This window comes from Malaclemys terrapin, chromosome 1 (genome assembly GCF_027887155.1).
Source record: "Malaclemys terrapin pileata isolate rMalTer1 chromosome 1, rMalTer1.hap1, whole genome shotgun sequence".
In the NCBI taxonomy this organism is placed as follows: Eukaryota; Metazoa; Chordata; order Testudines; family Emydidae; genus Malaclemys; species Malaclemys terrapin.
Genome location: NC_071505.1, coordinates 201,590,678 through 201,614,361, shown reverse-complemented (window position 1 = coordinate 201,614,361; position 23,684 = coordinate 201,590,678).

The following is a 23,684-nucleotide window of genomic DNA, read 5'->3' as shown; positions in this document are numbered from 1 at the left end:
AGATGTGATTTTGGCAATTATTGGCTGGTACACCTAACTTCAGTGCCAGGCAAATTGGTTGAAACTGTACTAAAGAATAGAATTATCAGACATAGATGAACTTGATATGTTGGGGAAGAGTCAACACAGCTTTTGTAGAGGGAAATCATGCCTCACCAATCTATTAGAATTATTTGAAGGTGTCAACAAGCATGTGGACAAGGGTGATCCAGTTGATAAAGTGTACTTGGCATTTCAGAAAGCCTTTGACAAGATCCCTCACCAAAGACTCTTAACCAAAGCAAGCAGTCATAGGATAAGAGGGTAAGTCCTCTCATGGATCAGTAACTGGTAAAAAGATAGTATCAGAGGGGTAGCCGTGTTAGTCTAAATCTGTAAAAAGCAACAGAGGGTCCTGTGGCACCTTTAAGACTAACAGAAGTATTGGGAGCATAAGCTTTCGTGGGTAAGAACCTCACTTCTTCAGATGCAAGTAATGGAAATCTCCAGAGGCAGGTATACATCAGTATGGAGATAATGAGGTTAGTTCAATCAGGGAGGGTGAGGTGCTCTGCTAGCAGTTGAGGTGTGAACACCAAGGGAGGAGAAACTGCTTCTGTAGTTGGATAGCCATTCACAGTTTTTGTTTAATCCTGATCTGATGGTGTCAAATTTGCAAATGAACTGGAGCTCAGCAGTTTCTCTTTGGAGTCTGGTCCTGAAGTTTTTTTGCTGTAAGATGGCTACCTTTACATCTGCTATTGTGTGGCCAGGGAGGTTGAAGTGTTCTCCTACAGGTTTTTGTATATTGCCATTCCTGATATCTGACTTGTGTCCATTTATCCTCTTGCGTAGTGACTGTCCAGTTTGGCCAATGTACATAGCAGAGGGGCATTGCTGGCATATGATGGCATATATAACATTGGTGGACGTGCAGGTGAATGAGCCGGTGATGTTGTAGCTGATCTGGTTAGGTCCTGTGATGGTGTTGCTGATGTAGATATGTGGGCAGAGTTGGCATCGAGGTTTGTTGCATGGGTTGGTTCCTGAGTTAGAGTTGTTATGGTGCAGTGCGTGGTTGCTGGTGAGAATATGCTTAAGGTTGGCAGGTTGTCTGTGGGCGAGGACTGGCCTGCCACCCCAGGTCTGTGAAAGTGAGGGATCATTGTCCAGGCTGGGTTGTAGATCACTGATGATGCATTGGAGAGGTTTAAGCTGAGGACTGTAGGTGATGGCCAGTGGAGTACTGTTCGTTTCTTTTTTGGGCCTGTCTTGTAGTAGGAGGCTGCTGGGTACACGTCTGGCTCTGTTGATTTGTTTCTTTATTTCCTTGTGTGGGTATCGTAGTTTTGAGAATGCTTCGTGAAGATCTTGTAGGTGTTGGTCTCTGTCTGAGGGGTTGGAGCAGATGAGATTGTACCTCAGTGCTTGGCTGTAGACGACGGATCGTGTGGTGTGACCGGGGTGGAAGCTGGAGGCATGAAGGTAGGCGTAGCGGTCGGTGGGTATAGGGTGGTGTTAATGTGGCCATCGCTTATTTGTACGGTGGTGCCTAGGAAGTGGACCTCCCGTGTAGATTGGTCCAGGCTGAGGTTGATGGTGGGGTGGAAGCTGTTGAAATCATGGTGAAATTCTTCCAGGGTCTCCTTCCCATGGGTCCAGATGATGAAGATGTCATCAATATAGTGTAGGTAGAGAAGGGGCATGAGTGGACGAGAGCTGAGGAAGCGTTGTTCCAGGTCAGCCATAAAAATGTTGGCATATTGTGGAGCCATGCGGGTGCCCATAGCTGTGCCATTGGTCTGGAGGTATATATTGTCACCAAATTTGAAATAATTGTGCGTGAGGATAAAGTCACAGAGCTCAGCAATAAGTTGTGCTGTGTCATCATCAGGGATACTGTTCCTGACAACTTGTATTCCATCTGTGTGTGGTATGTTTGTGTAGAGAGCCTCTACATCCATGGTGGCTAGGATGGTGTTTTCTGGGAGGTCACCAATGCATTGTAGTTTTCTCAGGAAATCTGTGGTGTCACGGAGATAGCTGGGAGTGCTGGTGGCATAGGGTCTGAGTAGGGAGTCTACATATCCAGACAGTCCTTCAGTGAGAGTGCTAATGCCCGAGATGATGGGGCGTCCAGGATTTCCAGGTTTGTGGATCTTAGGTAGTAGATAGAATAACCCCGGTCGGGGCTCTAAGGGTATGTTGATTTGTTCCTGTGTTAGTGTAGGGAGTGTCCTGAGTAGATGGTGCAGTTTCTTAGTGTATTCCTCAGTGGGATCTGAGGAAAGTGGCCTGTAGAATTTGGTATTGGAGAATTTGTCTGGCAGCCTCCTTCTGGTAGTCAGACCTGTTCATGATGACAACAGCACCTCCTTTATCGGCCTCTTTGATGATAATGTCAGGGTGGTTTCTGAGGCTGTGGATGGCATTGCGTTCTGCACGACTTAGGTCGCATCATCAGTGATCTACAACCCATCCTGGACAATGATCCCTCACTTTCACAGACTTGGGTGGCAGGCCAGTCCTCGCCCACAGACAACCTGCCAACCTTAAGCATATTCTCACCAGCAACCACGCACTGCACCATAACAACTCTAACTCAGGAACCAACCCATGCAACAAACCTCGATGCCAACTCTGCCCACATATCTACACCAGCAACACCATCACAGGACCTAACCAGATCAGCTACAACATCACCGGCTCATTCATCTGCACGTCCACCAATGTTATATATGCCATCATATGCCAGCAATGCCCCTCTGCTATGTACATTGGCCAAACTGGACAGTCACTACGCAAGAGGATAAATGGACACAAGTCAGATATCAGGAATGGCAATATACAAAAACCTGTAGGAGAACACTTCAACCTCCCTGGCCACACAATAGCAGATGTAAAGGTAGCCATCTTACAGCAAAAAAACTTCAGGACCAGGCTCCAAAGAGAAACTGCTGAGCTCCAGTTCATTTGCAAATTTGACACCATCAGATCAGGATTAAACGAAGACTGTGAAAGGCTATCCAACTACAGAAGCAGTTTCTCCTCCCTTGGTGTTCACACCTCAACTGCTAGCAGAGCACCTCACCCTCCCTGATTGAACTAACCTTGTTATCTCCATACTGATTTATACCTTCCTCTGGAGATTTCCATTACTTGTATCTGAAGAAGTGAGGTTCTTACCCACGAAAGCTTATGATCCCAATACTTCTGTTAGTCTTAAAGGTGCCACAGGACCCTCTGTTGGTAAAAAGATAGGAAACAAAAGGTACGTCCAGACTACCCGCTGTATCGGCGGGTAGCGATCGATTTATCAGGGATCGATAGATCGCGTCTCATTAAGACGCGATGTATCGATCCCTGAATGCGCTCCCCGTCGACTCCGGAACTCCATCGGAGCAAGCAGCGGTAGTGGAGTCAATGGGGGGAGCCGTGGCCGTCAATCCCGCGCCGTGAGGACAGGAGGTAAGTCGGAATAAGATATGTCGACTTCAGCTACAGTATTTCCGTAGCTGAAGTATCTTACATCGACAACCCCCCCCCCCCCCCAGTGTAGACCAGGCCAAAGGGTAGGAATGACTGGTAAGTTTTCACACTGGAGAGGTGTAAATAGTGGGGTCCCACAAGAATCTGTACTGGGACCTGTGCTGTTCAATATATTCATAACTGATCTTGGAAAAGGAGTAAGGTGGCAAAATTTGTAGACAATACAAAATTACTCAAGAAAGTTAAGTCCAGTATTGACTGGCAATAGTTACAAAGGGATCTCACTAAACTGGGTGACTGGAGAAGAAAATGGCAGATGGAATTCAATAAATAAATAAATAAATAAATTAATGGAGATATCCCATCTCCTAGAACTGGAAGGGACCTTGAAAGGTCATCGAGTCCAGCCCCCTGCCTTCACTAGCAGGACCAAGATATGTTGATAAGTATGAGGAAATGAACATTGGAAAACATAATCCCAACTATGCATACAAAGTGATGGGTTCTAAATTAGCTGTTACCACTTGAGAAAGATCTTGGAGTCATCGTGGATTGTTCTCTGAAAACATCTCAATGTCCAGGGGCAGTCAAAAAGCTAACCATAATAGGAACCACTAGTAAAGGGATAGATAATATGACAGAAAATATCAAATGCCACTGTACAAATCCCCACCCTGAATACTGCATGCTATTCTGGTCACCCATCTCAAAAAAGATATTTTTGAATTGAGAAAGATAGAGAGAAGGGCAACAAAAATTATTAGGGGTATGGAACAGCTTCTGTATGAGCAGAGATTAAAAAGACTGGGAGTGTTCATCTTAGAAAAGAGAGAACTAAGGGGGAATAGATAGATATCTATAAAATCATGAATGGAATGAAGAAAGTGACTAAGGAAGTGTTATTTATCCCTACACATAACACAAGAACCAGGGGTCACCCCATAAAATTAAAAAGCAGCAGGTTTAAAACTAAAATAAGGAAGTACTTCTTCACACAACACAAAGTCAACCTGTGGAATTTGTTGCCAAAAGTATAACTGGGTTAAAAAAAAGAATTACGGTAGATTAATTCCTGGAGGATAGGTCCATTGATGGCCACTAGCCAAGATGGTCAGGGATGCAACCCCCATGCTCTGGGTGTCCCTAAACCTCTGACTGCCAGAAGCTGGGACTGGATGATGGAGAATGGCTCACAAGATAATTGCCCTGTTCTGTTCATTCCCTCTGGGGCATCTGGCCCTGGCCACTGTCGGAAGACAGGATACTGGGCTAGACAGACCATTGGTCAGACCCAGTATGGCCATTCTTTTGTTCTTATGTATCCCTTGAACACACCCTTTACCCCCCACAGGCTCATACCCAGTACCCACTAAACACAGTCTATATCCCCACACACATACACACTCTGTAGTCCCACAAACAGACACATACCTCATACCCCCTGCACAGTGACCCCATACCACTTGTACACACACCTTGTACCTCAAGCCCAAACCCTCTGCAACCTCGATACACTCATATACACCATGCATACACCTCCATAAACACCCCACATGCACACCCTGTACCCCGGCATCCCTCAGATCCTGTACCCCTGAAACACAGACACACTATACCTCCCCATACACACATATCCTGCACACACAGATAACCACAGAAACCCCTAATTGTACTCTGCACGTGCACATCCCATCCCCCTCTGCCCGGCACACAGACCCTCTGACCCCGGTACACACAGACACACCGTATCCCTGCTATCCCAGGCCTGCCAGGGCAAGTGATGCCAGGCCTGCCAAAGTGTGAGTGAAAGACAAGACTCCACAGGTCTCTGTCTGGGAATAAGAACCAAGATAGGATCAGAGAGGTAGTACAGGTATGTGAACAAAATCTAAAAGAGTCAGCTCTCTCAGGTACCTATTAGAAGAAGATACAAGCTGCGCAGGATGGGGATTCACATTGTTTGGGTTTTATTCCTTGTATCCATTTGTCCATTCTCTTTCTAGTGATGGGTTGCTACACACTGGGAGCATGATGCCATCTCTTCCATAGTTGGCGAGTTCTATGGACCCATGGTGCCTGGGAACCAGGAATATTCCTGGCCTGGGACCCACCTCCACCAATGTTTCAAGCCAGGTCTCTCCCTCGGCCCTGCATTCCACCCCCGGGCGCTCCCTCCCGCCCCCCCGTGTCCTCTGGGTGATTTAAAATGGCCCGGGGCCCCCACCCACCACCGGCAGCGCAGCAAAGCTGAGCGGCTTCCTTCCTGGTTGCTCCACTTGGCTGCCGGCCCCTCCCTGCGGCCCCTGGGCAGGGTGGGTCTGTATCTACATGCGCTGCTCCCGCCCCAAACGCCCCTGCGGCCAATAGGAAGCTGCAGGAGCAGTGCCTGGGGATAGCAGCATGTGGAGGCCCCCCGGCCTGCCCTGCCTAGGAGCCCCAGGTAAGCATTGCACCCCGCCACCCCTTCCCAGAGCCTGTACCCTCACCCCTTTCCCACACTCCTGCTTCCACCCCAAACTCCCTCCCAGAGCCTGCACCCCCACCCCAGCCCAGAGCCTGTACCCAAACTCTGTCCCAGAGCCTGCACCCCTCACCCCCTCCTGTACCCCCACCCCCAGCCCGGAGCCTGCACCCAGCACCAAAACTTCATCCCAGAGCCTGCACCCCTCACCCCCTCCTGCACCCCACCCCTTGCCCCAGCCCAGAGTCTGCACCCCAGACCCTCTCCCCCACCCAAACTCCCTCCCAGAGCCTGCACCCTGCACCCCTCCTGCACCCCAATCCCCTGCCCCAGCCCAGTGTCTGCACTCCAGACCTCCCTCCCCCACCCAAACTCCCTCGCAGAGCCCTAGGCAGGTGGGGGGTGGATTTTGGGGGGCGGAGTTTGGGGGGGCAGGCTCTGGGCGTTCTGGGCACCACCACCATTTCTACAAACCTGCCGCCCCTGATCTCTTCTATCGCCACCCAGGGTTAGATATTTTTACCTCATCACTTTTTGATTAAAAGACTTTTGTCATTCCTGATAATGCAATTTGGACAGTGGAGAAGAAGGTGTTTCTTCTTGGTCCCGTTGGTTTTAGTCACTACTCATCCTTGTTTCTCCCTAGTTTCCAACTCTAGTTTATGGTCACTGGTTCTGTATTTGGTGAGAATGTATTGTACCTTTGCATATTTTATTGCAATGGGGTAGTCTGTTAATGTGGGATCTGTAGCAGTCTAGGTTGTTGTTTTTTATTTGGTCTTTCTAGTATTTGTTTCTTGGTTGTTTAGATGTCTAGTGTCTTGGCCATTTTTCAGTTGAGAGCGGAGTTGCTTGCTGCATTGGTCAGAAAGTTGGTGTTGTTGAGCCTAGGAAGTGATATGTGAATGGATCGTGCTTTCATGTGGATTAATGTTTTCATCCTCTGGTGCTTTGTGGTGGAGTAAGCATGCGCTGTTTTGGCTGAGAAGACACTAAACATTCAGGCTTCATCTACCCTAGAGATCTGAGCTGAGATTTTGTTCTGTGCCTCCAGGACGTACAGCACAGAATGCAGAGCCCAGGGGGTTGGCGGGTTTCAGGCCGCCCTTGCACGCCTCTAATTCTGGCCTGCTCCAAGGGGGCCAGTTCAGCTCCCCCTTTTCCCCACAACAACCCCCCTGACATAAATTAGAGACGTTGATTTGCCTGCCCCTGCTGCTAGCTCAGAGTTACATCCTGAGCCAGCAAAGCTGCTTTGATAAAGAGACGGATCTGTGAGGGATAGAAATAGGAGGCGGAGAAATTTCTGGAGAGGGCTTTTATAGGGGCAATTGCTATTCAGCTGACTAATCTCCCAAGGGGCTGGGGTCAGTGGGGCCTCTCCCAAGCACACATCTCCCTGACCCCCACCCCGACCCCAAAACACACACATTGTTTGGAGAGCATCTTGCATAAGTGATAGTATGAACCAGTTCATAGATATACGGTCGGCATTTTATCTTTGAGTTGTTTAGCAGGAATCCTGGCTGTAGAAATTGTTCCAAAAGGGTTGATAGGTCAGTGGCATATATGTTGGAAAGAGTATGGTTGGGGTTACATCCATGTTTTGCTCTCTTTTAGCAAGCTGCTTATTTTTAATGATGCCCTATGTTTTTCCACCAAAGCCATATTGTGGTAACTTAAGGGTCAGTCCTGAGGGTCAAACTGAGTCAAAAGCTGTTTCTTTGTCTATCTATGAAATTGGCAAGTATCTTTGTTTGTTTTACGTTTGTTCCTGATCAAATGTAAGGTAAACATGTGACCAGTGGTTCATTTCTCAGGGAGAAATCCAATTTGACTAGCGGGAATACATTGTTGTTAGTCAGATAGTGCATTATTAGCATGCTTGCTAGTGAGATGGTTTGGTGGTTAGCATGCCTGCCACACACTTCAGAGACCTGAGTTTGTGCCCCTGCAGTGCTGCAGACTTTGTGTGTGACCTGGGGTCAGTGTGTTAGTTCCCCATCTGTAAAACAGCAATAAATATTACTTCCCTACTTTCCCGGGGTATTGTAAGGATTAATACGTTCGATTGTGGTGCTTACATATTACAGCAATGGGTGCCTAACGTAATAACTACCTCATAAAAGGACAGTCTATTTTAAGGATGCTACAGGTGTAAATGCAAACACAGATTCCTCTATACCTATGTGGACTGAGGACATTTTTGCTTTTGTGTATTTAGTCCATCCGACCATTATCTTAGAGAAATGTCTGGACTGGAGTCCTTTCCTGAGAACATGATAGCATGATCAGGTCATCTGAATGAAACAGGCAGATACCCCTTCCCACAAACCTTTCACAGGGCTGGCTTTGGCTTTTTTGCCGTCCGAGGCAAAAAAGCCTCCCGCCGCCCCCCCCCCACCCTCCTCAGCGCGGCAGGGGAGGCCGCCGAGCCCAGCCGCGGGCCGCTCTCCCCAACCGGCCGGAGCGCCAGGGGGAGGGCGGCGAGCCCGCCGTGGCTCCGCTGGCAGCCGGAGCCCCAGGAGGAGGGCGGCGAGCCCGCTGCGGCTCCGATCTCCCTGGCGGCTGGAGCCGGAGCACTGCGCCGTGCCGCCCCCCTCCAGGTGCCGCCCCAAGCACAAGCTTGGTGGGCTGGTGCCTGGAGCCGGCCCTGACCTCATATAAACTCTTCATACCCCCCATATTCCATGTGCACCCACATGCATGCCAGTACATCCTATATGCACCACATGCACACACACAATATTTATCAGAAAGCACTATCATGTATGTAACCCAAATCCTCCCACACACAACACAGGCACCCTATATGCACCCCATACAATCTCCATACACACCTTTCCACATGCTCCTTTTACATACCATACATGTGCAGCCCATAAAAAGAACATATGCATGTTTCATACATGCACATGCATTACATCCCCTCTAGCTGCTAACTCACAGAGAACAGCCCCATACTGTTCTCAGCTAATGGCATTACTTCTTCAACTCAACTAGTAGAGGTCTGTGCTTTGGTGTTGAAAGTTCCCTTCTGCTGACCATTGGAGGGAAAAATTAAATATGTGTTCCCTATAAACTCCAGCACATGCATACCCTATACCTTATATAGGTACATGCATACTGTACACTCCCTCTCTAGTACATAGGGAGTTTCTCTCTCTGCCATTTGAAGAAAATCCCCCATCTAATTTATATATTTTATTTTTAAATCAAGAAGACAATGTATCCTCTTCGCTGAGGTTTGGGGACAGGAAAAGGAATACAGTGACAAGATGTGGGAGGCAAGGCTGGGAAAGATATTTCTGGGGTTGAGTATGTGGATTCTGGGGGCCATTGATGTCAGCTGGGAAGTGAGAGAGACAAAAGTTCAAAACACTTCCCTGCAGCTGGGAACACCATGGCCTGCTTCCAAGAGGGGCTTCACATCTGGGAAGAAACTGCCTGCGGGTAATTGAGTTTGCTAGAGTTGCCTCTCTAATTAATAAGTGATTTGACTTGGAGATTGGAAATAATAGTTGAAATGATGGCATAAGCACAGGGGCATTGGGGCTGCTGCTGCACTATTAAGAAAGGCCTTTCCTGCAAAATCTAATGACACTATATGGCAGTTTGAGGAATGTGAAGTTGTTTGCCCAGGAGACCAACAATGTGATAATATTGGCATATAACCTTCTAGTATTTGAGTAATTAGTTGCTTAGCTACTTTGGATAGGTCATTATTTTGCAAACTGGAAACATTTGCAAGTGGTGATATTTTCCTCCTCTATGGTGAAAGAGCTAAACCTGTTCTGGCAGCGTTCAACTCCTAGAAATATATATGCATAAATTGTTTCTAATGAGACCATCTGCCTTTTATAGCCCCTTTGGAACTAAATAGTACCCAAAGACCACTCTGTCTTTTAGATAGCTGTGGTCAGAAAGCCTGCTCATGCCAGTAAAAGTATATAGGATTTTACAGATAAGGTAGCTTTTTTTATTCCTACAATTCTAGAAGGTTTGTATGTGTCATACTACTCATGTTTATTAAAATTATTAGAAATCACTGGCCCAGATCTCTTTAGAGACAGTATCTAGTTACTACTCTGCTAAATTAGGTAGTATCTCAAAGCTAGCACACGTTCTGATAGTTCAGTTATGGGAGGGGGGAGCTTTATAAGGCTTCTTTATTATCTCAATATGTCTCTTTATAAATGAAAAGCTTTGTTTTAAAGGGACACTCCATTTAAAAATCATGGCCCAAATTTTCGAAGTGGGCTCCTAAAATTAGGTGCTTAAATTTAGGCACCAAAATAAAAGTAGCCTGATTTTCAGAGGAGCTGCCTATCTGCAGTTCCCATAGAAGTCCATGCCATTCCTCTACAGTCAACAGGAGCTGCAGGTGCTCAATATCTCTGAAAATCAGAGGTGCCTAAATATGGCTTTAGGCACCTAATTTTAGGGAACCAAGTTTGAAAATTCTGAACAGGATTTTTTAAAAAAAGCTTTTCTTGACTTGTGTTCAGAACTGCCTACCTGTGAATACAGAAATAATTTCAAAGCTTACCACTCACACTGTTTGTCTAGTTTCTGCATTTCTCTTGGCTTGAACAATTAAAATAAACTAGTCAGATTTACTTTTGCTCACGGTTAATTTTTAATGAGTTTCATGTACAAGTTCTTACGCAGTAACAGAGATGTAATGTTACAAAGAAGGGTGTTTGTCTGTAAAAAGCTTCCACTGGATATTTTTGTTTTTTAAATTGTGTAAATGTTTGTATTGATCTTAGCTTTTACAAAAGGTGATTTTTTACAAAACTTAAATTTTGGTCTAAATTAGACTTGTACAATGTCTCTCTTTCAACATGCTTTGCAGCTTTCCTTGGAGAAGATAGCCATTGTATGTTGGCTGCATCCTAGAAAGATGATCTGGTAAGTAGAAAGTAAACATGTTGCACATTTTTTCAGAAGCTCTGAGAGAAGTCAATGAAGCCTGTGAAGGACAAAACACCGTACTTTCAGTTAGACGCATAAAACAATGCATTATCCTGGTAACTTGAATAAACATGGCATCTAGTTTACTTGTATCAGAATGCAAGTATCTTTGATTGGTTGGTTAGATGCCGTACACTGTGTCTGGTATTTTTTTTAAATCTCCTTCTTTCCTCCCATTTCCCCACATTGTATTACCATTGCTTCTGCTCCACTGGTGGTTACAAAATTGGAAGCATCAGTGGCTGGATTACTGTAATTCGCTACATCTGAAGCTGAATGGGAAGACAATACACTGGCTCCAGCTGATACAGAATGCAGCTGCCCACCTCCTCCCTGGCCTAGGCCCACTGTGAGCAGGTCAGGCCTGTGCTCAAATCCCTCCACTGGCTCCCTGTCAGCTTCTGATGCCAGTTTAAGGCCTTGGTCCCAATCTTCAAAAGCTATTAATGGCTAAAACCCCAGCTACATTAAAAACGGAATTTCAAGCAACAAACCATTGAGACAGTTGTGTTCCTCTAGGACAAGATCACAAAGCCCAGGACACAGCACGTGAGAGCTGGGGACAAAGCATTCTCTGTTGAGGGCATTTGGCTATTAAACAAACTTCCACAAGAGATTAGGCAAATCCAGAGTCTGACCATCTTTAGAAAATGCTGCAAAACCTTCCTCTGAAAAAACCTTTTCACCATTGCAAGTATGACACTCGCAACATTGATAGGCCCTTTTACGCAGATACTGTCCCACCAAAAAAAATTACCCTTGAAACAAATACATCAACCAACCCACAAATAAATACATCAATAAAAACCAGGCAGAGTTTGTTTTTTTCACCCCAAAAAGAGAGAAGTTCCAAAGACTCCATGAAGTCCACTAAGGACTTCATTATTGCTATCCATTTTATATGTAAAGAGCTCAGATACTATGGTGATGGGTGCAATCTAAAACCCTAAAATAGATAGATTGGTAGTAGAGATAGACCAGCATCAGTTTAACCACGGTGTCATCTAACTGCTCAGATCATGTATAGATGACCCAGTGGTTAAACATTTGTGGCCTGTCTACACTAGTGCTACTACCAATGAAATGGTAATTAAAGGGACATTTTTAGAAAAATGGTAGCATAGACAAAGCCATAAAGTCCACTTCTGGATTATCTCTATTAAAAGAGAGATTCAAACACTGCTAGGTATGGAAATGCACAAAAGTGGGTTTTAGGCGGATGATTAGTAGGTCATCTTCCTTGAGTAAGTCGGATAGTTCGGTGATACTCTGTGTTGTATTAAATATTACCTGCCAGGTCATGTTAATTAACATTCCATCTGTCATAACACAGCAGGGTAGCGAATGGAGGAGGGTGGAAAGATAAACACTTTTCATATTCACTGCCTGCTGCTAATTAGTGTAGTTTATAAAAAAAAGCGGTGTGTGTGTGTGTGTGTGTGTGTGTGTGTGTGTGTGTGTGTGTGTGTGTGTGTGTGTGTGTGTGTGTGTGTTTTGGGGTGGAGAAAGGTAACTGAACTTCCCTGAGTGAGTCGGGTATTTCTAGCACACCCATGATTAATTCAAAACTATAGACACTGAGCCTGGTATAATCTAGTCTTACTTATGGAAGGGTGGTAGCCATTCTGTAATTGAGGCTGAAGCTAGCTTCCCATTATAAGTCTGAATTTTCAGACCTTCCCCACCTCAGAAAGAAATGGCTCTCCTTGAAATTTCACTTGCCATATTTCATTCCAGAGTCGAATTTTACTGGGCAGTTTGGTAAAAACCAAATAAAGGAGTTTTAAAGTTAGTGTTTAAAAAAATTACCTCACCAACTTTTTTTGGCTGATATTAACTCTAGAACAGCTTGGCCTAGATGTGCGGGGGGTGGAAGGAGAGCGAATGCTAATCAAGGTTTGTGATTCCCAGTTCACATAGACATACCTGCTATAGCTCTACTGGAGCGAGTGTGCTGAAAGTAGTGTAGCTGGCATAGCATGGGCAGCAGGTAAATATTTGGACAGCTAGCCCAAGCCGCTACCCTGGCTACACTGCTATTTTTAGCACACTAGCTCTGGCAGAGCTGGCATGGGTACACCCATGAGAGCTGGGAATCACACCTCCCAGCGCAAATGTAGACATCCCCAAAATTATATTTGAGTGACGCTACAAGGTAGACTGAGAGTGAGTGATGAAAGATTGGCAGTGGGAAACATGCTGGATCCCTTAGCTCAGAGGTGGGCAAACTATGGCCCACGGGCCACAGCTGGCCCACGGGACCGTCCTGCCCAGCCCCTGAGCTCCTGGCCTGGGAGACTCGCCCACAGCCCCTCCCCTGCTGTCCCCCTCACCCCCGGAGCCTCAGCTCACCCCGCCGCCGGCGCAATGCTCTGGGTGGTGGGGCTGTGAGCTCCTGGGGCAGCGCAGCTGCAGAGCCGGGGACTGACCCAGTGCTCTGTGCTGTGTGGTGGCGGCCAGGTAGCGTGGTAAGGGGGCAGGGAGCGGGGGGGGTGGATAGAGGGCAGGGGAGTTCGGGGTGGTGGTCAGGGGGTGGAGGCGTGGATAGAGGTCAGAGTGGTTGGGGGGGACAGTGGGGTTGAATGGGGGCAGGGGTCTGGGGGGGCAGTCAGGAAGGTGGGGGGGTTGGATGGGGTGTCAGGGGGCAGTCAGGGGCAGGGGTTCTGGGGGCAGTCAGGGAGAAGGGGTGGCTGGATGGGGCAGGGGTCCCGGGAGGGGGGGCCGTCAGGAATGAGTGGAGGGGTTGGATGGGGCAGTGGGGTCCAGGGGCGGTCGGGGGACAGGGAGCGGGGGGGTGGATGGGGCAGGGGTCCCAGAGGGGCCGTCAGGGAACGTGGATGGGGCAGGAGTCCTGGGGGGGACAGATAGGAGGTAGGGGCCAGGCCACGACCCCCTCCCCTAACCAACCCTCTATACAATTTACGAAACCCGATACGGCCCTCAGGCCAAAAAGTTTGCCCACCCCTGCCTTAGCTGTTCATTTCCAGACAACAGGATTTTTTAAAGGTGCGGTATTGTTTAAAAAATGGAGCATATTGATTGTGGTTGTAATTGCTAGCTGAACTCCATCAAAACACACTTTCAGTGTAATTATTTTTTTAAAGTATTTTTTGTTTCTGAACACACTGTAAATATCAGCATGGTAGGCCTGCTGCAGAAATGTACCTTAATGTGTTTGAAGGCCATCCATACACATGCACAATGCCAGAAATATTGCTGTCCAGTTTGGAAACCATAACTGCTGGGATCAGAGAGAAACTTCCCTTGCAGCTTTTGGCATGGTTCAGATTGACTTTGCTACAACACAAAACGGCAGTAATTTTGTTTTGCACCTTTTATTTTTAAATTAGAGAGGGGAGGAATTCACACTTTGATCAAGAAAAGAGGCTAACTCTCAAAATAAATCAACCTGTGCAAATTGTTTCATTTACATTTAGCACATTATGGGCAAAGTAACTGTTATAGACACTAATGAAATAAGGGCACCCAGAAGCTGTGGGGAAGAATTAAAAATAAAAGCTCATGAGAAAACCCCAGTAAATAGATTTGAAGGCCAGAAGGTGTTAGCCTGAGACAGTTGGAACTAGGTTTTCCTTTACAGAAGATGGGCTATCTGCAGTGTTCTACCCCTTCACATCTATCATCAGTAATTGTGTAGTTAAGACAGGGGTAGGAAAACTATGGCCTGGGGGCCGCATCCAACCCTTCAGACGTTTTAATTGGGCCCTCGAGCTCCCGTTGGGAAGCAGGGTCCGGGGCTTGCCCTGCTCCAGCACTCCATCTGGGGAGTGGGGTCGGGGGGCTTGTCCCGCTCTGCGCGTGCTGTGGCTCCACGTGGCTCCTGGAAGCAGCGGCATGTCCCCACTCCGGCTCCTACGCATAGAAGCAGCCAAGGGGCTCCACACGCTGCCCCCGCCCCAAGCGTCGCCCCTGCAGCTCCCATTGGGCTGGAACCACGGCCAATGGGAGCTGCAGGGGTGGCACCTGTGGCCGGGGCAGCGCACAGAGCCACCTGGCTGCCCCTCTGTGTTGGATCCAGATTGGGGACATACTGTGCTTCTGGGAGCTGCTTGAGGTAAGCACTGCCTGGAGCCTACACCCCTGACTCCCTCCTGTGCCCCAACTCCCTACCCCATCCCTGATCCCCCTCCCGCCCTTCAAACTCCTCAGTCCCAGCCTGGAGCACCCTCCTGCACCCCCAATCCCTCATCCCCAGCCCCACTCCAGAGCCCACACCCCCAGCCGCAGTCCTCACCCCCCGCACTCCAACCCCCTGCCCCAGCCTGGAGCCCCCTCCCACACCCTGAACTCCTCATTTCTGGTCCTACCCCAGAGCCCACACCCCCAGCCCAGAGCCCTCACCCCCGCCACACCCCAACCCCCAATTTCGTGAGCATTCATGGCCCGCCATACAATTTCCATACCCAGATGTGGCCCTCAGGCCAAAAAGTTTGCCCACCCCTGAGTGAAGACAAAGGCAGACTGAGATTACAAACAGTCAGGTGGTATTTATTAAGAGTAACAATAACAGGCTAGAACTCCCTGCAAACTAAGATAACGCAATAACAGCTCAGTTGTTAACACCAATGATGTAAATGGGGGTGAACCCCAGAGCCCCAAACCCAAATGAGGAACACAGGACTAAACAAGAACGACTATACCATATCTTGCAGACACTGGACAGGAGAACAGGAACAGGAACACAGACGAGAACCAGGATCTGAGGGACAGGTGTCAGGAACGGGAAACACAACAGGAACTGGACCTCAGGAACTTCAGTGACAGGTAAGTAGATCTTCAGTATGTTGTCTTCTGTCTTCTATTCTTGATCTTGTCGTCCTGCATGCTGAATGCGAACGCTATCTCACGTGATGATGGAACAGGTGAGTGGAGGTAAGTGAAGGGAACCTTGGCAGATGTTACTGGTTCACCTCAGTCCTAATCCCTCAGGGCTCTAGCCAATAGCAGGACTGGTACACTGTGGGAGGGCTTCTATGCCTCCCTGGGATGACCTACTTCCACAGCATCCAGAGACACAGAGCGCCCCTCAGAAGGTGACACTCCCTTATATGCATTCTCTGTTGCTAGGCTGATTCTACTGCCATGAGACACTATCTTTCCCGCCTTTTCCTTGTTTTGGCGCCAAACTCGAAAACAGCGCCAAAAGTTGAAGGAGAAGGGATGCCAAGATGGAGGACAGGTTGTCCTTTTACCAATCCAAAATGGCAACTATGTGCACTTAATAAATTGAACCTTTCCTACCCAACAAAGGGTCCACTGTAATCATCTAGTCTGAGCTCCGGCCTAACAGCCTAACATAGGCCATAGGACTTCCCTGAAATAATTGCTGTTTGCACATAGCTTGGACATGGGGCTGGCCCATGCAGTGTTGTCATAAATGTACAGCATATGAGAAGTGAAAAATGTGACTGAGGGAGACGTGATGATGGTGCGGCTTTATCATTCATTCATTCTAACTGGGATTTGTGCATGTTAAGAGGGACTTTACCTTTTAAAGACAGTTAAAGCAGGTGAACATAAGATAATAAACACGGGGTGAAATCCTAGCCCCATTAAAGTTAGTGGCAACATTCCCACTGAGTTCAGTAGGGCCAGGATTTCATTCAAGGGAACATTATCAATGGACAAGAGACACTTGCCATCAGAGACAGTGTTTAGCACCCTTTTAAAAAAAAAGGTAGAAATGTGAGAGCTCCCTCAAGACAAACCATTTCATTCACTTCAGTAGGTTCAGGCACTGAACAGTGGAATCCAAATTTGGGGGGTAATTTCTATCTCTTGATATTTCAGAGGTATACACAGCAAGTATTAATTTTGACTTCCTACCATTTCTACTGCCTACCAGAAAATATTTACTGAAGTGTCTGTAACATCGTATATTTTGGGAAGTGAATAATATAAAATTTGTTTAGAAAATATTTCTCTCTTATATGATGCTACAGACAGGTTGGCAGTCTTACACTGAAGGAAGTCTCATGAATACTTCTGAGTAACAGGATGGCTGTGGCTGTATACCTCTGGCAGGTAATATGATGCAAGATTACAATTCTACACTTCAGCAAGCACTGGACACTCATTGTCTTAGTGAGTCCCATACAGTGTCATCTGAATACCAGAAGGTGAATTCCTGAAATTAAACAGACATCATGGAATGTTAAAATTGTCTTCATCTAACACCTTTTGTATTAAGTCCTGTTTTCCAGGCAGTAGATAAACCAAAATGGCCTATGTACTTAAAAAGTCATCAAGTTGTGGACAGATAAAGCAAAGCAATCGCAATCTGGCTAGCAGCATTAATGGGTGAGCGTCCTTAGAATCAGCTTTTTTAAACCTTTCACTAATAATTTTTACTTATATTCAACCACACACATGATGTAAGAGCATTGTGTATAGTGTGCTTCATTTCCCCTCCTTCACCCAAACCTCTTCTGCGTATGTGCAATACATATGTGTCATCTTTTCCAATAAGAAAATTATGTTGCTCTCTAGCATCTCTGGTCGGTTCATAGTTGGAGAGTGTGTGTCATAACCCCTCACCTGCCAATGCTGGCAACATTTGCAGATTTATTTTTAAATTCTAAAAACAGCCAAACCCCCATTAAATCATAGCATCAAAATATTGCATAAAACAAACCCCTTTATAAAATAAAGTAGCTTACAGTCTTTCCTCCATACATTTCCTTTTCCCTTTCTCTTCCTATTCTTCACTTTCATCTCCATCATATCTTCAGTGTTTTCAGTGTCTCTCCTACAAATTCTTCAAGAATTTTTCATCCTCTTTAAGAGGTTTGTCTTTGTTCAAAGACTCTTTTCTTTTTTGATTTGTCCCTTCTCCCCTAACTATTTTTACCTTTGGTGTTTTCTCTGTTTTGCCCTTTCCCCTCTGATGGAGTTTCTCCTTCCCTCGACCAGTGTTCCCTCCAGAGTCTCATGAGCACCCTGGGCCTCTTGTGATGGAGGTCAGAGTGTGATCACCTTCTATAAGCAGATAGTGAGTATTTTGGAGAGTGAATGACTGACAGTGGATTAGAGGGTGTCATCCTCCAAATGCTGATCAGTGCAGCCCTCAGTATGGGAAGTACTTACCCTGACGTCTCATAATTGGTGACTGCCTTACAGCTTCCTTGTTTGGTAGGAGATGTGTCCTTAGCTTTTTCTCTTGCTCCAACTGCACTGTCCCTCTGAAGCTAGCAGTCTACCAAAATGGACTGGGCACCAAGCTTGAACTGACACGTTATTGCCTGCTGCTTGTCCAGAGGCAGGTCATTGGCTTCTCCCTGGTTCTAAGGTGGAACTTTATTCTTCTCCATGTTCCTTTTACTATTGTAGATAGAGAGAATTCACAGTTGCTTTCCCCATTGTGTTAATAAAAGAGCACCAAATCTGTTCATTTAATAATTCACCATTATCTGAACAGATTCCAGTTGGCTCTTTAGACTCTCAGTTTCCCCTGGGACTTTGTGGATAGCAAAGAATCTATAAAACACATTATTTAAAAACATACATGCTCACACCCGCCATCAGCCTTGGTAACTGTCCCATAACTGCTGTTTTGCTCAGACGGCCTGTCAGCACCCCTGCTTCTGAAGCAGTGTAGCTGGTGCAACTACCCCTTTAAAAGCTGCAGCCTCTTACAGCTGCCTCCTCTTTGAGGCTATACTCTTCCTCCTCGAGGCCTTAGATTCTCTCTCTGCAGGATGTCAGCTGTCCTCCTTGTCTCCTCTCTTCGGTGGGATGGCCTCCTTTGCTCTTACTGTGATAAGAGGTTTTGTTTTTTCTCTCTAATATACCCTCAAAGAGGCTGTTACTGCTCTCTGCATTTTTCTGATTTATACCTGCATTTATTTTATTTCTCTAAAGGTCACACTGCCTTTCTTTCTTCACCCAATGCAGTCCAAAAGAGCTCAGCTATAATACAGTTACAAATAATAATATTCTGCTGGCTAAATGTAGGGTTACCATATTTCAGCAAGCAAAAAAGAGGACGTGAGGAGCCCCGCCCTAGCCCCGTCCCGTCCTGCCCTAGCCCCGCCCCTCCCCCTCCCACTTCCCGCCCCCCTCAGAACTCCCAACCCTCCCCCCCGTTCCTTGTCCCCTGACTGCCCCCTCCTGGGACTCCACCCCCTACCTGTACCATGATTGCCCCAACCCTTATCCACACTCCCACCCCCAGACAGACCCCTGGGACTCCCACGCCCCATCCAACCACTCCCCACCCCCTGACTGCCCCCCCCAGAACTCCCGACCCATCTAACCCCCTCTGCTCCCTGTCCCCTGACTGCTCCGATCCCTCTCCCCACCCCAGCGCAACACACAACCCGGTCCCTGCCCCTGCACTGTGCTGCCGGAGCGGGGCGCTGGGCTGCAGGGGAGGAGGAGCTGCCGAGGCCCGATGCAAACGGCCTGGCAGGCCGGCCGGCTCAGAATGCAGGGAGGGAGGGAGGGGGGGAGGAGGAGCTCTACAGCTGCTCCGGAGTCCAGCCCGGCAAGCTGCAGGGGGAAGGGCTCTGGCTGCCAGAGCCCCATGCAAGCAGCTGAATTTCCTGCAGCCCTCCCAGCCGCGCCTCGTTCTGCATGGGGGGGAAATCCCGGACATTTTTAATGATTTACAAATTCCCCCCCGGACGCTATTTTTAACACAAAAAGGAGGACATGTCCGGGTAAATCCGGATGAATGGTAACCCTAGCTAAATGAAGCAGTGTTCAGTCTACCGCTTACATCACAGGAACTAATTTAGCATAGGCAAAAAAATGCTAGTCTAAGATTTACTTGTGATTTTATTTGTTTAAGTGGCTTCCTTAATTCATTATTTCCAGGGAATTGTCAAACTAAGGAAGTGCATGCCCTGTCTGACACTAATTCTGACTCCATTAGCAAACACTTTTCACGTGTTACATTGACAGGTAAATCCTAGAATGGAGTTTGTTATACTAAATGTGTTCTAGCTGACCCTTGAGCCCTGTGGTTGTACTGTGATTGGTTCTGTTTCAGACTAGAGGAAGAAACGATGGACCATCAGGTTTGTAATGCCTCACTTCCCCAGTCTGAACAGTGGCAGCACTTTTTGCTCCAAAACAGAATGCAGCAGCAGCAGATTCACATGGCCGTGATGTAGTTATGGTGGTACATAGAACAGACTTTCATCTTGGCAAAGGTCAGTATGGGAGGATTTAGATTTCGTAAATCTGTCAAAATTGCATCTTCCAGCCTCGGTCATGCTTGGCCTTGTGCTCTACTTCCTTGGACCTCTTCTGCACATGGGGCATGACCCCACCACTGTAATCATCTTGTTCAGGATCATCTAAATATCTCATTTGTGACAATATCAAACCAACGGATGGTGAGAATACACCATAACTGTTGACAGTAAATATTGTTTAGTTTACTCTCCTCAGCTGTTTTTAATGGCCATGTTTCTGCTCTGCTCCGTATAACAGAGTTGTCATCACTACTGCACTGAACTCTCATATCTTATGAGCATTCATATCTTAGTTGTCACATAGACATTCCGCCACCCAGAGGCCTTTGAAGAGTCTGAAATATTATTGATGCAAGACCAATCTGATGTGTGACTTCTTCAGATATAGAACCTCCTGCTGTCAGCCGACTACCCAGATAAATAAAACTATTCATCCACTCTGTGTCATTGCCAGCTACATGCAGTGTTGGCAGGTCATTCATTTCCATTTTGTAGGGGGCATGCATAGCTTTGGTTTGATCACCATTGATCTTAAGTCCCATAGATTCTGCAGTTTTCACAGCTCTTCCAGCTGTAGTTGGTCTCTTCAAGTAAGGCAATACCATACACGTTCTCAAGATCCTCTAAATTATAAATGTCACACCTCCTACTTTGGCCTCAATCAGATTTGTCATCAAATAGTCTATTAGAAAATTAAATAATGTAAGTGAAAGAATGCATCCCAGGCATACTCCTGATTCTACTGAGAACCCGTCTGTAATACAACCCTTGACCCATACCCAGCTAAGGGTACTGTGAGAGAGTTCCTCTCCACTACTCACATTAAGTCCTCTGGCACACCAGACTGGCATAGCAATTTCCAAAGTCCTGGTCAATGCACTGTATCAAAAGTGGCTGCAAAGTGTATAAAAGCTTCCTTTTGTCGCTCTAGTCATTTCTCAGTAACATTCTGCAGAGCATACATAGCATGGACTGTAGATCGACATGTGTGGAAACCACACTGGTTATCTCTCAGTTTTGGGTTGAGACAGTATTTCAGTCAGTTCAGTAGTATGAGCATAAACACCTTCCCTGGGACTGACAGCAGCACTATTCATCTATAATTTGAGCAAACTTATCACTCTACATTTTTTAAAAAGGGATGATGCAGTCCCTTATCCAGTCTTCTGGAATGTGACCTGTTTCCCATACTTTTAAGACAGCTCGATGAAGCCAGTGAACTAAATTCAGGCCTCCACTCTTTAGCAATTCTGATGACATTTTGTCACTACCAGGCACTTTATCATTTTGTAACTGTTTGACTGCAAGCATCACTTCCTCTGATGTCATTGGTCTATTTTCCGCTGGATTCATTTTTGGATTAAGTGGTAAATTTACATCTTGGTGGGGATCTGTTCATTAATTCACAAAAATGTTCATCCAATACTTAAGTTGTGCATCAACAGCCTGGCAGTATTCTTCATTTTTGTCCTTAACTGGCAGAAACCGAGAGAATGGATGCCGAATTAGCACCTTCAGAGTCTCAAATACACATTTCTGGTCATGTCTTTGAGACTTCTTCCACCATACTATTTCACCATTGATTATGATCATTCCGACAGATCCTCTTGGCTGCTTGTTCAGGACATTTATTTTCTTTTACTGACTCAACTCTGTGCATCTATTCTGCACCACACTTCTTTCTCCTCTCCTGCAGTTAGATGATATCATCTGTAATCCAACGTTGCTTTTTCAGACTTCTTAGTCCCAGCTGTCCTCCAGCAATCTCTGTGATAGAATCCTGAAATAAAGTCCACTCTTCCTCTGGTGTGGACCGCTAGTCATCTACTTTAGAATATTTGTTGGAACTCTCTACTGCATAACTATTAGCGATCATTTAATCATGAAGCATATCAACACTGAAGTGTTTCTATGCAACTGATACCCATCTCTGGAACTTTATTAAACAGAACATCATTGTTGCTATTAGGAGTCGATCAGATTCCAGAGCAAGGTCAGTACTATTTGTAACTTTAGCGCCCTCATGGCCAAGATGGAGTCTGCTCTTCAGGCAGCTCTGGCCAAGAGAAGGAATGCAGCAAGAGAAATCCCTTCCCCCCCAGGGGCACCTGTTCCAAACCCCCCAGAGTGAACACACACACCCACAGGAAAAGTACAGTGGATATAACAAGGGAAATATTTATTTACAGAGGGATGAGAGGAGAAAAACAACAAGGGTAAATATAGGGGGAGCAGTAAGACAGGGCTGCATCCAAGCCAAGGCCCCACAGGCCCAGTGGTAGCACAGTCTGGAAGGGCAGACACTGAGCAATGTGTCTGCACACAGAGTTCAGAAGTCCTGAGCAAAGTTCCAGTCCAGTGGTGAGTCTTGGGTGCTCCTGGTCGTCTTCAGCACCAGTGAACTTTCCCCCAACAAACCCCTCCGGTGCCCTCTTCTGCCACTCTCTGCAAAGCCACACAGAGCGACCACCTCCCCACTTAACTAGCTACAGCCTCCCTCCTTGTTCCCAATGTAGAGTCAGAAGGAGGGAGCCTTCTCACAGCCCTATGCAGCTCTGGGCAGCCGTGATACTGGGTCCTCCCTCTCCCTCTCCCTCTCCTTGGAGCTCCAGCGCTGCCCCCTGGGAGGGGGAGAGTAAGAAAAAAGGAGGGAAACTCCAGGGGGCAGCGCTGGAGCTCCAAGGCTTTGGACTGGAACTTTGCTCAGAACTCCTGAACTCTGTGTGCAGACACATTGCATCATGTGGCACATATGTGCTAATAATTACCTCACGTCCTATTTTCAACCTGAAAATGGCAGCTATTACGCGTGGAGAATAAGCCTGACAAGCCAGTTGTGCAGGTTGCACCTCAGGAACAAAACCAGAGCAACTGCAATGTGTCCATCAGCTGTATCACAGGCATGCAGCAATCAAAAGTTCTGATCACTATGAGTCGGAGTTGTGCTCTCAATGTTCAAATTCCAATATGTCTCCTGCACACCACATATGTCAACGTTCAGTCATTGTTCCACTGCTCTTAATGATTGAACATTCCACAATCCCATCTTCAGTTACTGACGTTGCTGAAGACGTAAACAGATGCTCTTTATATCAGGTATTTTCCCTCCACCCCCACCATCATCATCATATAGTCCAACTCTTCTACATATCACAGAATAGATTAATCTTGGAGCTTAGTTCTGCTGTGAGTAGCAGATGAAACTGCCAAAGCAGATGAAGCAGGTGAAACCACTGAAGTTTTATGTCCATTTTTTCCGACGTTGTTGGGCTTGGAACCGGCACTAGGAATACGGAACTCAGTGGTTTGGTTCCAGACCAGAGTAGAGCTACTGGAAAACAGCCATTACGTCTGTGCAGGCCACTCACCATTTGTTAGCTCTCACGTGGATTTTGTGCAGGAGTAATACAGCAGTGAGCCACAGACCCATTGAGATTCTTCTAAAACCAAGCTCCATTAGAAAGAAATCCACTTTTATGCCTAAAAGTTAAATATTTTGAAATGTGTACAAAAGCTTTTGTGGCCTGCAGCCGATATGTGAACTAGCCCTGGATTTT